The 9,790-nt window shown below is 51.6% G+C and overlaps 1 long non-coding RNA gene across 1 annotated transcript; it reads left to right on the top strand.

Annotated features, from left to right (window-relative positions):
- The first annotated feature begins 950 nt into the window (after positions 1–950).
- LOC139838507 (uncharacterized) lies at positions 951–2,967 on the top strand. Its single transcript, XR_011755550.1, has 4 exons — positions 951–1,361; positions 1,449–1,687; positions 1,780–1,873; positions 2,368–2,967. It is a non-coding gene; the product is annotated as an uncharacterized lncRNA (long non-coding RNA).
- The last annotated feature ends 6,823 nt before the right edge of the window (positions 2,968–9,790 follow it).

Here is a 9,790-nt window from a genome sequence, read left to right as displayed (position 1 = left end):
TAAAATCGGCACTACATAAATTATCCTGGTCCATAGATGCGAAATCAACGGTTGAGATGAAGTCAACAGGGCTTGGCCGGCGGTCTGTGATGATTGGCCGGCAGCGGTGGGGCAGCATGCCGCTGGTTCGATGCCGGCGGCAGCGTCACGGTCGCGTCTTCACTGGAAGGGCCGGCGATGCCGGGTCCGTGGCCGTGTAGTGCCGGGTGAGCAGGCCGCAGGGGGCTTGAGGCCGGCAGTGCCGGGGTGAGCAGGCCGGCAGTGCCGGTGCTTGGAGGCCGGCAGTGCCGGCCCTGAGGGGCGTCCTTCGGCGGCCACTCTTCTCCTCCTCCTTCCTTGTCCATCTTCGGGTCTGCTGCGACGTCCTTCTCTCGAGGTTCATATCTGATAACACAAAGCATATCGGCCTGAGGTAGCAGTCCATCCAATGGGGTATCAAGATCAAGGGTAGTGAGGAGTGAGTTCACCTTATCATGTAGTGCTTTGACTCGGGCTCGCGTCATCGGTCCACTTGGGGGACTTGTTGGTCTTGGTGTAGCGACGTCGGTGACCGGGGCTACATCAATTTCTTTTAACAAAACCCTAACAATCAAAACTATATTAATAAATAAAACTATTTCAAATGTTACACAGTTTTAAAAATGGTTTGGCTTTGTTTGGTTTTGTTTTCAAATACCAAAGCAGTTTTGAAAATAAGAGAGAAAAGAAAAGGTTTTTCAAAATCAAACCCTAACCTCTTCCAGGCCTTCCTCCCTCTCTGGCCCATCTCTCCTCCTCCACCCTGATGGCCCAATTTCTCCCTCTCGTTCTTCATGGCTCGAGCAGCCCAGCTAGGCCTCTCTTCCCTTCTCCCGCGTGGCCCAGCCCAGCCCGAGCTTCCCTTCTCCACCGAAACGGTATATCCCTTGTCGCCTTCTTCCTTCCTCACGCAGAGAGCGTGAGCTCCTTTTCTCCCCACCTTTTCAACCACAACCGCACCACCACGGGCACATGCTCTCCCTCCCCTTTTAATCCCTCTCGAGCCCGCGGAAACCCTAGCCCCTCTACCCTCCTACCGCCGCCACTCCCACTCTCTTTTCCTCCAACTTCGTTCTCCCCACGAAAGGAAACATGCAGACGAAAACCCCACAGCAACCACCAACCTCACCATGGCGCCGCCGCTCCACTGCGTCCCCCGCCGTTCTGAGGGCACCAGCGGATGCGCCTCGCCGCCCTCTCCATCCTCCTACAAGGAATCGACCTGCGGTGCCTCATATCGTCTCCATGTTCGCCGATTCCCCGCACCGGCCACCACACTCCGGCGATGATTGCGGCCGCCTCCGCCGTCCCCCGGCTAGTCCGACCTCTCCATCACGATCCTGGTGAGCGTGCGCACCTTGCAGGCCTCTCCTTGTTCTCCATCCGCCTCTATTTTGTTATGCCGGCGTTCACCGTCACTTTGCTCGCAGAAGTTTGTCGCCGGCGATGCTCCGGTGGTTCTCCGGCAACGCCACCACCACCATTAGATTCCTTGTGTTCTGGCGCATCCCCGACGCCAGCTACTTGGTCCTAGTTCGCCCCAAATCGGTAGATCCGTATTTGCGTGCAACCTCCGCCATGGCTGCAGCTTGAGACTCCCCTCCGTCACCAGCTTACTCTATTTTGATGCGCAACGGTACTTCGACGTCAACAGCAGCTAGCCTATCTGGTTTGACCCTTCATCTTATTCCCGTGAGACCAAAGATCAATTCCTAAATCTGGCAATTAAGCCACACCTTTTTGTTGTTTTTTTCTCTCCAGATCCGTGGATGGGCCTTGGCCCAGGTTCTTCTCCCAGCGCTAGACCACCATCCGACGCCAGCAGCCGGTCTAGTTCCGGCCCAGAACCGAGCAGGTCCAGCCCAATTCGCCCCTCCCTTTCTTTCTCCTTTGTTTTTGCAGAAAAAGTTTAAAACATGCAAAAATCATATCTCCTGAACCGTAACTCGAAATAAAATGTTTTCTATATGAAAATTGATCAGAAAAACGTGCTGAACATTAATATGCCATCCATTCATCTGTTTGCATCTTGCATCATGACGCGCGTTGATAGTTGTGCCGGTTCACCTCACATATATGCGGAGTTTTTGGGACACCGACTAAGGGTTTCCCCGCTCCGTTTAATTTTGAAGTAGCGCACCCTTGCCATGTTATGCCATGCTAACAACCACTTAATTTTGGCGGTAGCAAATGCAACTCCAACCTAATAATTGTTTGTTCGGGGTTCCGATCCCCGCTTAATATGGATAAGTTGCATCGCATCATATCTTTCATGCCATGCATATCATTTCGAGCATGCTGATTATTTTGCCCTAGTAGTAAGACTTGCATACGTTGTGTGTGTTTCAGCATTTGCTTCTTCCCGGATAGGATCGCGAAGTGGTGTGGTGAGATACGACAAGTTCTCCGGATATCCATCGGCAAGCTTTAACAGGCAAGCATTTCCCCTATACTCCTGTTCCTGCAGGAGTCGCTCACCTATTTTATTTTGCCTTCTTCCTCATGCTATCCTTGATGTAGCCCGACCTACGGTCTTCGCTTCATCATGTGCTTCAACGACAAGAACCACACTCAAGGCCGAGGTCACGGAGGCATGGAAGAGAAGAAGGAAGAAGAGCGCCCGAGGTCGCCAAGAAGAGACGGCGCATGAAGCACGACTACTCGGATTATCCGCCCCACTAAGGCCGGACAATCCGCCCCCCCTATGTGTCCAAGTCAATTCGGGCCAAGTCCCATGTACCCCCCTTGTATGCCTAAACTACCCCTCCTTAGTGGCTCCCTATATATAGGCTCCCACCTCCCCCTTCATTAGGTTAGGAATGAACTTGAGAGAATTAGGCTCATGCCTCCACCATCCCTTTGGGATTAGGGAAACCCCCTCCTTAGATTACCATAATCTATTGTACAAGGCACTCCTTATATGATTAGTCTCTCACACTTGTGATTCTACCACCGGTCTCTCACTCGTGTGATTCCACCGATCGTATACCGATCTTCCTCTCGGGGATTCTACCGCGTGTCTCTCCCTTGAGAGATTCTATCGGGATAGTGGTTCGGGCTATCGGGAGTAAACCGGAATTGTATCGGGTTGGTGTGTGTTTGCGTGTGTTCATCGTGTTCATCGCCTTGTTCTTCGTGTTCTTCCTCTCCCCCGCCTTTCCCTCGGTCAATTCGTGAGATCGGGCAACCCACGTGGCCTTAGGCCGCATCATATGGTATCAGAGCAAAGGTTGCCACGAATTTGACCCTCCAATTCCACCAATTTCGCCCAAAAAAAATTTCCCCAAAAATTTTGCCCCAAAAAATAGCTCGAATTTGGATCTCTGGATTTGTTGAGTTTTTTTGTGGTTTTGGTCCACAGATCTGTTGTCTCTTGTGCTGATCTACATCTCCTCCAAATTTCGCCATCAAATTCCAAGTATTTCTCCGCGAATCGACGATTTTCTTTCCATATTTCCGCTGCGTTCGCGAGCTGTTCATCCTGTTCGTGCTCACCGGCAGTGCCGGCCCGTTCATACCGGCAGTGCCGGCGCTGGCCTCCATCTTCCTCCGCTCGCGCCTTGAAGCTCGACCCAGGCCCAGGGCCGCCTCCACGCTTGCCCCGCTCAGCCTTGGCCGCTGCAGCTGTGCCTCGCCACCACACCGCGCGCCTCCACCCAAGCATCTCCACGCGCGCCCGCGCCAAACTCGCTCCGCCACCGCGCCCCGCACAGGCCAAGGCCCGCCGCTCCCTGGCCCATCCCGCACCGCGCGCCCTCACCATCCACTAGCGCTCGCCGCTCAACGCCCAGGCCAGGCCGCCTCCGCTCGCCCGCGGCTCAACGCCACCAACCCTTAGCGCTGCCGGCCGCCCCACCCCACACTGCGCCCCGCTCCCTGCCTAGCACGCGCCGCCGCGCCCTGCCAAACCACCAAGCGCATCACAGCAGCAGGCCCCAAGCCACCACGCCACCAGCATCTCCTCAATCCATTGAACTTAGTGGTGCCACGATTTTCAAGTGGGGGGAGATGATGCAGCCCGACCTTCAGTCGTATCAACATCATATGGTATCAGAGCAAAGGTTGCCACGAATTTGACCCTCCAATTTCACCAATTTCGCCCAAAAAAAATTCCCCAAAAATTTTGCCCCAAAAAATAGCTCGAATTTGGATCTCTGGATTTGCTGAGTTTTTTGTGGTTTTGATCCACAGATCTGTTGTCTTTGGTGCTGATCTACATCCCTACAAAATTTCGCGGTCCAATTCCTTCTAAATCTCTCAGAATCGACGATTTTTGCCCCAAATTTCCGCTGCGTGTTCATCCAGTTCGTCCTGTTCGTGCTCACCGGCAGTGCCGGCCAAACCACACCGGCACTGCCGGCCGACCGGCACTGCCGGCCTGTTCATAGCGGCACTGCCGCCGCCGCCTTTCTTCTTCCCCCACCTCTGCTGCTCCTTCCAGACCGCCTCTCACCTCCGCACGCCACCCACCGGCCCGCTCCTGGCCCAGCACGCGCAGCACGCCCAGCCGGCCGCCCTTCGCCCGCCAGCAGCTGGCCAGGCCACCTCCGCTCGCCCGCGCCTTGGGCCGCCCGCCGCAGCTCGCCTCCTGGCACTCGCCTCCACCGGCCGCCGCCCCACATCCGCTCGCAGCATCGCGGCCGCTGCTCTACCCTCGCGCGCGCCCCGCTCAGCCGCCGGCCACGCCAATCGCCCCGCACACACGAGCGCGCGCAGCAGGCCCGCCTCCATCTCCGCTCGCCAATCGCGCGCGCCCAGCTCCTCGATCCGCCCGCTCCCGCACGCCAGCATCGCCCACGCGCGCAGCAACAGCAGCAAATCAGCACCAGGCCGGCCGCTCCCTGCCCAAGCCAGGCCGCCTCCAACGCTCGCCTCCACCTGCAGCTCCACGCGCGCAAAGCCTCAGCCGGCAGTGCCGCTGACAAGACCCCGGCAGTGCCGGCAAGCGCACCACGGCAGTGCCGCCAAGCCCACCCCGGAACTGCCGGCCCTGTACAAACGTGCTGTTCCAGTTTCGTTCAATTCTGACTCCACTTTTTGCCCCAAATTTTGACAACTTTCCGGCGCCCGTTTGACTCCAAATTTTAACATCATCCCCCAAATACTCCACATAGCCCACCTCTAATTTTCCGTGATTTTTGGAGCCCAACTTTTGACCGCTCGTTTTGACCCAACTTTTCGGACATTGACATATTTTGCTCGGTTTCCGATTTGGAGTGCATCGGTTGTCTATTTCGCTTCCGCGCCTACATCAACACCGCGACGATACCGTTGGCACCCCGGATTCCGGCGCAACTTCGCCATCGTCATCGACACCACCACTTCGCCATCGCAAGTTCGTGTACTTGACACAGCCTAACCTTTTCACTAGGTATAACTTGCCCCTTACCCCTTGTAGCCCCGTTTCTTTCTTTGTGTACCTATCCCATTGAGAGTGGCTTTCCGAGCGTTGCGAAGCATTGCACAAGTGTCACGACCGTGAGAGGGTGTGTGTGCGTTGTGTTGAGCGAAGCTCCGAAGCAAGCTCGGTGAGAAAGATACACAAAAGAAGAAAAAGTGTGACATATACATAGAGAAAAAGCAAGCTTCTAAGCATAGAAAAAAAAGTGAAAAGAAAAAAAAAATAGAAAAGAGTGTGTGTCCACCGATACCGAGAAGTGCAAAGCTTGTGCGCACTAAGAGAGATAAGAGAAGAGTGACCCTTGTGCAAATCTTGTTGCTTCTTTCTTGTGCAACCAAGCTACGGTCTCTCTTGTGTTGGCGTGACATCGAGCTTATAGTCTTCGTTAGGACCATCTTTGTTACTTGCTCACTTCCTTGGTCGCGCTAACCCCATTATTCTTTCTTGTGTGCGTTTCCGTGTTTCCTCGACATAGATCACCACTCTTGACATTTGACTTTGGATCTTACCCACATTTGACAATAGACTTTTCCGTTGATCTTTTTCGTTTGCTATCCACCCCTTACCCACCACATATAGTGTTTCTTAGCCTTTTGCGTGTGCTTTGAGTGTGTGTGTGAGTAACCCCGATACATTTTGGCTTTGCTCTTGACTTGAACCATTTTTCCGATACTTTCTTGAAAGGTGGGATACTTGTGTAGTTTTCCTTCCACCATACATATACACCTATCCTAGTGAGATATACATGATGACCCCACAAGAGCAAGCCGAGATGAGAGCATACTTCGCCGAGCTAGATGCTCGAGAAGCCCAAATGACATCCAAAGATAAAGCCGAGTGCAACGCATACTTCAAACACCTTGAGAGCAAGAGAGATACACACCATGAGTCGAGTGAGGATGTTTCGATTTCTAACAACTTAACCTCTACTCCTCTTGTGTTGTCTTCCTCTTTGCTAGGTTGCTCGGACATCGACGACGCCATTGCCATGGAGATGAGGGACTCCACTATATGTGAGATGAGCGACTCCACTATATGTGAGATGAGTGACTCCACTATATGTGAGCTTGATGAGTGCCTCCACTTCGAGAGCATGAGTGATACACTGAGTGAGATGAGAGTGGTAGTTGATAGGTCATGTGAGGCCATTTTGAATTCTAACAACTTACTCTCTACCTCTAGTGTGTTTCCTTGTGTCTCATTAGGTACCATGGATGATGAGACGCCGATCATGGAGAAGATGTACATGGTGCATGAAGATGATGATATCACACCATGCTTGCTTGAAGATGAACATGGAGGCCACATCGAGCCTACCACTTCCACAACACCTACCTCATATGAGCGGGACTACAAAGGTACGTATATGGGTGTTGATGATGCCATGATCCCACTAGTGGACATGATGATTTGTGAGTGCTTGCATGAGTTGGATGATCCTATTGCTATGTCATATGCTTCTTTCACTTTCCCTTGTGATACTTGTACCATTGTTGATCATGTGGAAGTAGTTGCTTGTGACACTTTGACCATGCCATGCTATGAGAGTTTCACTTTCTCTCCTATTGCTTGCAATGTGTCGAACAATTTCTCTTTCCCATGTATTGCTTGCAATGTTGATAATGATGCTTGTGTTGTGACAACCTTGCCGAACAATTGCTCTTTCCCTAGGTTTGTCGACAACAATGATCAAATGTTGAACATGTTTTGTGCTACATGCTTGCAATATTCTCCCATTAATGCAACCAAAATGATGAACAATTTCTCTTTCCGATGCTTGGCTTGCAATAGTGTTAATATGCTTGTCAATGAGATTGCCCCCATAGCTCTCTCAAATTTTGGAGACTTTGCATATATCCATGTTGAGCATGTTCCTAAGTTTTCCCCGCATATTCTACTTGCGCCCTCTTCCTAAATCCATTGAACTTTGGCTACGCTTTGATTGCTCCTTTGCTTTTCTTGTGCTATTGATAGGGCCCTTGACAAGTGAAGGGACATTCCAGCGTTGGTGTCATCTACCTCCTCTACACATTCATGAAGACTCATCATCGAGGACGACTCTTTTTCAAGTGGGGGGAGATGATGTAGCCCGACCTACGGTCTTCGCTTCATCATGTGCTTCAACGACAAGAACCACACTCAAGGCCGAGGTCACGGAGGCATGGAAGAGAAGAAGGAAGAAGAGCGCCCGAGGTCGCCAAGAAGAGACGGCGCATGAAGCACGACTGCTCGGATTATCCGCCCCACTAAGGCCGGACAATCCGCCCCCCTATGTGTCCAAGTCAATTCGGGCCAAGTCCCATGTACCCCCCTTGTATGCCTAAACTACCCCTCCTTAGTGGCTCCCTATATATAGGCTCCCACCTCCCCCTTCATTAGGTTAGGAATGAACTTGAGAGAATTAGGCTCATGCCTCCACCATCCCTTTGGGATTAGGGAAACCCCCTCCTTAGATTACCATAATCTATTGTACAAGGCACTCCTTATATGATTAGTCTCTCACACTTGTGATTCTACCACCGGTCTCTCACTCGTGTGATTCCACCGATCGTATACCGATCTTCCTCTCGGGGATTCTACCGCGTGTCTCTCCCTTGAGAGATTCTATCGGGATAGTGGTTCGGGCTATCGGGAGTAAACCGGAATTGTATCGGGTTGGTGTGTGTTTGCGTGTGTTCATCGTGTTCATCGCCGTGTTCTTCGTGTTCTTCCTCTCCCCCGCCTTTCCCTCGGTCAATTCGTGAGATCGGGCAACCCACGTGGCCTTAGGCCGCATCAATCCTTAAGTTGCGTTCTTGTCACGTGTCCTTTCCACTGGTTACCTCAAGCAGCCCATATTGCCACCATCACCTCCTACAGCTATTGTTTGGTTATCGGGTCTGCCTTGCGAGTCGTAGTGCATGCTAGTGCTGTTTTATCTCGTTACCGTTATTGTTATCTTATCGGGTTATATGTTGGGAAGAATCATGGTTACTTTAGTTGTTGATATTTTTTTAGCGGAGGCATCAGTGGGTCAGCTGCTCGTTTTGTGATGGCTCACTTGTGTTTCCTAAATAACTTAGGACCCGAGTTCCTGTTATCTGTTCCGAGACTGAGCGCTCTAACCACACGTGGGTATGCTTACCGGGTCTCCCCTCGACCACTGCCGGAATCTACAGCTTTGTCTAGTGGCCACAACTAGTTTGAATGTTTGTTTGTTTCTCTCGGGCGTGCAAGCATGTTTCTTTGTGGTCAGATGATATGATGTTACTTTTGGGGAAGCCGTGAGTGCCTTGTAACCCCGTTGTCTCTTGCACGCTCGTAGGTGCGGTCCGCATTGTTAAGAGGTCATCCTCTAGTGGGCTCTGATCCTCTTAGCCGTTCTCGCAACAGCTAGGTCCGCCTCGGAGTTTCGATCGGGCTCTAAAACGGGTTAAACTTAGTTAGGTGGCTTCCTGGACATTGTTGTCGTGAAGGAGAGTGCGTGTCGTGATATCCACCTGTCGTAAGTGGGATGATCGTGCGTGTGGGCACATTTGGGCACCCCTGCAGGGTTACAATCTTATCGATAAGCCGCGTCCGCGGTTATGGACGACTTGGAGCTGTATGACTCGACCATAGACAACTTACACCTGTTGTTTCAATCATAATAACTGGTGTAGTAAGTTAGCACAACTTCAATAATAAATGGTTAAAACTTGACAACCGTGTGAGTGCCTTTGTAAGTACTTCCTTGCGAGGGGGGAACACGTCGGATGTGTTATGTTTGCAGAGTATAGAACTGTTAGTTTTTGCGCTCTCTCACCTTCTCTGATAGACGAATGTTGTAGAGTGTCTCTATAGGTTTTTAGTGCTTGCGCGCTGCCGCTTAACCCCACCATATTGCCTATGACGTTCCTCTTGCGTCCTCTAAGTCCCCTGCGTGCCTCAAGTACAAAGGACGACTGGTTGACGAATGCTTATACGTATTGAAGTCTTGTTAAGTACGAACCCGTACTTATTGCTGCTTCTACGGGATATAACCGGGCAGGTATGAAGATATGTTCGATGAAGACGACGTTAGCAAGGTTACCCTTCCGGCTTGGCCTGGGCAGGGTTGTGGACGCCACTGGTTATCTTCAGGACTCTTAGTCCAATTTGTATCTTGTCCGTACTCGGATGTATTCGATCTTCTGTATGATTTGGATCTTTGTATTGCATATTTGTATCTTGACTCGTTGGAGTCGTTGTTGTAATATATGTATCTTGTGGGCTCTATTGTAATCCTGTTGTAATGTTACCGCTCGTGTTAATTCCTCTGGCATCACGTGTGTGATTTGCCGCGCACGTCGTGTCGGAGGGCGTCTCTGAATCGATATCGTGCGGATTTCGGCGGGATCGCTGGAATCCTCA

Source organism: Lolium perenne, chromosome 3 (assembly GCF_019359855.2).
Source record: "Lolium perenne isolate Kyuss_39 chromosome 3, Kyuss_2.0, whole genome shotgun sequence".
NCBI classification, from domain to species: domain Eukaryota; kingdom Viridiplantae; phylum Streptophyta; class Magnoliopsida; order Poales; family Poaceae; genus Lolium; species Lolium perenne.
Note: the sequence above shows the minus strand (reverse complement) of the source record. Positions and strands in the feature narration are given on the sequence as shown.